We start from the raw sequence: 5,819 nt of genomic DNA, 5'->3' as shown, positions 1-5,819 counted from the left end.
CCTTTTCTGTCAATACACGTTCAGCATTAAAAATTTATAATGCTTGGGGAAACTTCAGGGTAGATCATTGTTAGGTTTTTAAGACTCCAGTAACAAAACACTAAAAGTGAGTCTCTTAAAATAAATACAATGTATAACAGTTCTGTAGGCTTCAAGTATGTAAAGTGGTGGAGGGCCATACCCCTTGAGAGGCTAGAACCTCACTTTTCCTGGCTCTGGTGACCCTGGTCTTTCCTATCCATTTTGCTAAGTGAAATACGAATAGAGCCTTAACCCCTGCCTTGTCACATGACCATCTCTCCGCATCTGTCTTCTCATGGTTCTTGGCCTCCCTGTAAGGATGCCCAACATCCAGTGTAGGACCTCGTCTTAGTCATTTTTCTGTCGCTGTGATACAATACCTTGACAAGACCATTCAGAGGGGGAGCTGTTGATTGTAGCTCACAGTTCCAGGACGGACACATTCTATCAAGGAAGGGAAATCATGGTGGCAGGAGCTCCAGAGAGCTGGTTACATCGTGTCTGGGGGCAGAAGCAGAGAGGGTTTGCATGCTGGCTCTCAGCTCTTGTTCTCCTTTCACGGGAATCCTAGCTCAGGTGCCAAGCACAGTGGAGGGATACTTCCCACCTCAGTTAACTCAGTCAAGCTAATCCCCCAAGGGCAAGTCAAGAGAACCACTGCTCTCAGTCTGATTCTAGACTCTTCAAATTTACGACAGATTGACCATCTCAGGCCTAATTCAGGACGATTTTATTTGCCTTCGATTACATGTGCAGACTGCACTTTAAATAAAGCCACATTTCTAGTCACCTGGGATTAAGACTTCAATGTATCTATCGTCCCAGGAGACAAACTACACCTACCACAGGCCTGTGGCCTGATTGTGTGTGTGTGTGTGTATGTGTGTGTGTACGCGCGCGCATGCACCTATATAACATGGACTCTTAAAGTTAAAAACATGAAGGTAAAGTACTAGTCTCCCTAGCGAAGGTGATCTAGTTCCTAGAAATCTTTCCTCAACGTTCAAACTGTTATTCTTTTAGCTCGAGATCCCCATCTCAAAACACATCATAACTCTGGCACGGCCACTGTGATACCACCCCTCTACTGAGTCCTGTCAACATTCCAATGTTAAATAATCCAGGACAAGGGAAAAGGGAGAAATGCAGAGATGAGCTTGTCCTTTCTCTTCATTTGCTGAATATTTCACCTGACCCACATCAAAATAGTTATTCCGTTTATTCATCACAACCGATTTCTCTACAAACTGTACATCTTTGATTGTTTGCTTCGTAGGTGAGCAACTGAAGCACACAGCAAAAATTCTTGTCTAAAGAGTCATAGTAAATGGGGGCCCTTGGGACGCAAATGTGGGTGTTCTGAAACATAGCAACCAGAGAGTTTTCTTAGTCTCAATTTAATTTTAGACATTATATGTGTTAGCTGCCTCAACATGGAGGATGTAGTCCGAACAGTGGGGGGATGGTTCCCTAGTCTTCCTGCACCCTTTGCTTCCACACCATTGTTGAGGAATTTCTGATTTAGGAGCTGAGTCCAGATGACCCCAAATACCTGGTCTTCATTTGTTAATCCATTTAGTAAACATTGGCTGGCATCATATAATAGACCCAGGGCAACACAGGGCAGCAAAATGAGCCCTCACAAAGCAGACCATTGCAGGACAGCTAAAGCACCTTATCCATAGAACAAATCAACATTTCACTTTCTGCATTAATGATGAAAATGCCTTTGTTTCGACTTCAGACAAAAGTGAAGGAGAAAAAAAAATGCATGTACCTGATAGATACCAAGATCATCAGTTTCTACCAGACTTCGGAAGTTCTTGGCTCCCAGCCTAGTAAATGTTAGTTGGAAGGAGGAAGGAGTATGGAAGGAATCGAGAATCTGCCCTCCATCATAGACAGAGAGATAAAGGGAGCATTCCCACAGGCTGCTGATGGTTCCAAGGCGAAGGATTGTAAGAGATCCCTTTTCATTCCACAGGCAACAGTGGAAGAAAGAACTTTGCTGCTAAACACATAAATACTGACCCACTTTAATAATTCAAATCAGAGCACAGGTCCCTGCTCTTTCAGAATGCTGAGTTAAATTCAAAGGCACACAAAGCCGGCAAAGGTACAGTCTCATTAGAAGTCCAGAAGCCAGACAGCATGGGTGGGGTGGGGTGGGGAGGGTCAGGTGACTTCACTCAGCCAAGTGCCAGCAAAAAGTCTAGAGGGTGTTCAGAACACCTGGAGAGATGTAAGAATTTGCGGGGAGGGGTCTCTGATGTCCCTCGGATTTCTTTCTGTGGATTCCCAGGTTGTGGAGTCTGTGAGACCTCTTTTTTGTTTTTCTTATCCCTCCCCTTTGACTGTGGAAACTCATGAAAAGGTTCAGTATAATCCATTTGTCATCAAGGCAGATAAAGCACATTTGCAGCCAGCCAAAAATAATGCAGCAGTGGCCTAATTGTGTCGAGACCTGGATTTCACTAGCGACATGCACTTCTCAGACCTGGGCAAAGCTGGAATCGGGTCCTGTCACTAGACTTTACCAAGGAACCCTGGGTCTACAGGAAAGCAAATCTTATCTATTGCCTGTGCTACTGGGCTCCATAGTAAAGGGAGACCTGCTCAAATATTAGTCAAAAAGGAACAGGAGCACAGGTTACTGTACAATGAAACAATGTGGCAGCACAAGGGGGTTCAGGCAAAATATTTCACAGCACTGCAAAACTGGAAACCGTTCCTTGCGGACTTCTGACTATTCACCTCGACATGATTGTTCATGTGTGTGTTTATCTACATACATTAGGGGCATGTTAAACCTAACCAGTGTGTTTCATACTCTCTACATATTTACTAAAATAAAAATTCAAAAGAACCAAAAGCAAATAAAAACCAGAGCTGGTAAGATGGCTCAGTGGATAGAGGCACCTTCAACCAAACATGAAAACCTGAGCTTTCTCCTCGGGATCCACACGGAGAACGGAGATAGCTGGCCCCTGAAATTGTCCTCTGACCTTCGCATGTGCTCCATGCCATAGATATGCACGTGTGTGCATGCACACACACAAAATACATACATACATACATATATAAATACATACATAAACAAAACAAATAAATTTCACAATTGCAATGTGAAGATCGCAGCTCTGCCCTGGAGCATTCATGGTGAAGGGCAGAACAGCTAACATTTCCGCCATAGAAATTGAGTTGCATATACTCATTCCTGCTCTTAAAAGGTGAAAACAGGGCTCTGAGAGGTGGCTTAATGGGCAAGAGCCCGGGTTGCTCTTCCAGAAGACTAGTGTTCAATTCTGAGCACCCACACCAGGGTCTCAAATCCATCCGTAACTTTAGTCTCGTGAGATCCAGTGTCGTCTTCTGGCGACCACAGGCACCGGGCACAAACATGGTGCACAGATATATCTAAGCAGAGAAAACACCCATACACATAAAGTAAAATACTAGACAAACAGTTCAGTGTGGAAACAGTCATGACCATTGAAGTTTCTGCACTCCAATAAGCCTCTCTGCTGATGCAGACCAAAACAAACCGAATTTTAAAAAGTTCAGGTTTAATAAATACAAACATTGCTGGATGGCCTTCCAGTCCCCCAGGGAGGATAAGGGAAAGAAAGACCAGAAAACCACATGTTTGTTCTGGGAGATGCGGTTTAAATACCCTGTGGGAGTGGTTTTGAGCATCTCTGGGGAGGAGTCCTTGTTTGATGGGCTTTCTTGGGGGTGGAGTCTGGACTGAGGCAACTCCCAGAGAAGGCAACTTGGGGTGGAGCCTCCACCCAAACATTTCAGACTCTTTGGACTTATGGATGCCATGGGCTGGGGTGTGGCTTCCATCTAAGCAATCATATGTAAGAGAATAGGTGTGTAGTTCTGATAAAACTTTATTTACAAAATGGACTGCCCTGAGGGCTGGAGGGTGTAGCTTAGTGCTAGACTACCTATCTAGCATGGATTCACACCTCTATAGCACACACACACACACACACACACACACACACACACGCACATGCACACGCACAGCAAACAACCAACAAAAAGCCACCTCAAGAATTTGCTTCCCAGCTACTGTTTATTTGTTCTATTGGGCTGCGATTTACATAAAACATGCATATAACTTGTGAAGAGGCTTCACAACTCTTTCAATTTTTAACACAGCTGTTGTTTTGACATAAAGAGGTCGCTAAGTTCATTAGACCAAATTCTCGTATGACGGTAATAATTACCATTTGTATACTACTTTATAGTTTACATATTGCTTCCTCCGGTTTATACCCCTTGATCCTGGTGATGGCATTTCCAGATAAGGAAGGCCAGTGGCATTATTTCCATTAGGCCGATAAGAGAGATTAAAGATCTCGCAGCTAATAAAGTCAGGAGCCGAAGCTTGAATCTGGGTCACCCGGCTCCACAGTTCTATCAGCACTGACTAAAAAGCACACTGACTGGGTTCTAGAAACACTTCCGAACAAGGTCTTCAGTGTGCCTCTGAATTCTAGGCCATTGGCTATGTGGGGGCCGTGGGGACGGACTGAGTCCTCTAGAACACCGAGGTAAGTTGAGGACTTACTTGGTAGAAGCTTCCCTTTGAAAGTGACAGGAAAGGACAGCTTGTAGAGAATTTGGGAAGGTGGCTTCTGGAGACCACCTTCCCTCTGAGACACGGTGGAGCCCGACAGTCCACACAGGGCTTGGGCATCCGAAGTTTTCAGAGGAGCCAGAAGGCAAATTCATGTGAGAGAGTAGAGAAGGGGGATAGTCAGGTTTCTTCCTCTTCCTGTTTCCCATTGGCTAATATTCACCCTGGTACAAACTGCCTTTTCTCTCACTCACTCTGGGGGACTTCATCTGTCCCCAGGGTCTGCAAAGATGTACGCCAGGGAGAGGCCAGAAGGCCATGCTGCTTGTCTCTGCTCAACGTGGAATAGGTTTTTCAGAGGATCGTCTCCTCATTTTCAACATCTCCTGTTCCCAAACAGAATGGAAAAGGGCAGATCCTATGGAACCCTGCTGAAGCAGATGGAGGCCGGAGCTGTGCGGGAATCGAAAGCATAGGGCCCTCTGCTCCTGCAAGAATAAAACAAGGCGATACGATACAGTGTTATATCACATAATTGTTACCATATTAGTTAAATCCCTAAATGAAGCTAAACTGTCATTTTATAAGTGATTAAAATATTTTTACAATGCAAATTAAAATGACACGTATTTATTTATTTTGTGTGTGATGTGTGTATGTGCGCCTACGAGCCTAACAGTGCCAGTGCGATGCTAAGGACAACTTTGTGTGTGTGTGGGGGGGGCACTGATGATTGATGTCCTTGGAATTGAACCAAGCTTGTCAGGCTTGGCAGCAAGTGCCCTTGCTTACTAAGCCTTCTCATTAGCCCACAGGGGTCTTCTCCACGGTGTCCAGACACACCTTTACTTTAGATAGAAGAAGAAATACAAACATGGAACTGTTAGGGTATTCCCCAAACACCTCCACTTTGGAACAGCTTTCCATCAGGGGTGTCCATACCTGTACTTTCTATGCTGCTAAAGACCGTGGTTATCATAACCGCCCATGGCCAAGAGTGATTGTGATATGTGTTCCAAATTTAGGCATGTAAAAAGATGATGAGATGCATTTTCATAACCTATTAAGTATGGAAATTTTATCTTTGCCTCTAATGACTAGAATCTTCTATTTACTATAGAATGTTTTGCTTTCACAGTCTGGGCGACTTCTGATGGTTGTCTAGACTTGTCTGGGGAGGGGGTAGCAGTGGAGAGAATCTTCTGGT

At 44.4% G+C, this 5,819-nt stretch overlaps 1 long non-coding RNA gene across 1 annotated transcript; it reads left to right on the top strand.

Moving 5' to 3' along the window:
* The first annotated feature begins 1,301 nt into the window (after positions 1–1,301).
* LOC148118457 (uncharacterized) lies at positions 1,302–2,131 on the top strand. Its single transcript, XR_015735912.1, has 3 exons — positions 1,302–1,344; positions 1,766–1,865; positions 2,006–2,131. It is a non-coding gene; the product is annotated as an uncharacterized LOC148118457 (long non-coding RNA).
* The last annotated feature ends 3,688 nt before the right edge of the window (positions 2,132–5,819 follow it).

This window comes from Myodes glareolus, chromosome 22, assembly GCF_982192425.1.
Source record: "Myodes glareolus chromosome 22, mMyoGla1.1, whole genome shotgun sequence".
In the NCBI taxonomy this organism is placed as follows: Eukaryota; Metazoa; Chordata; class Mammalia; order Rodentia; family Cricetidae; genus Myodes; species Myodes glareolus.
This window is presented reverse-complemented; position numbering and strand designations above follow the sequence as displayed.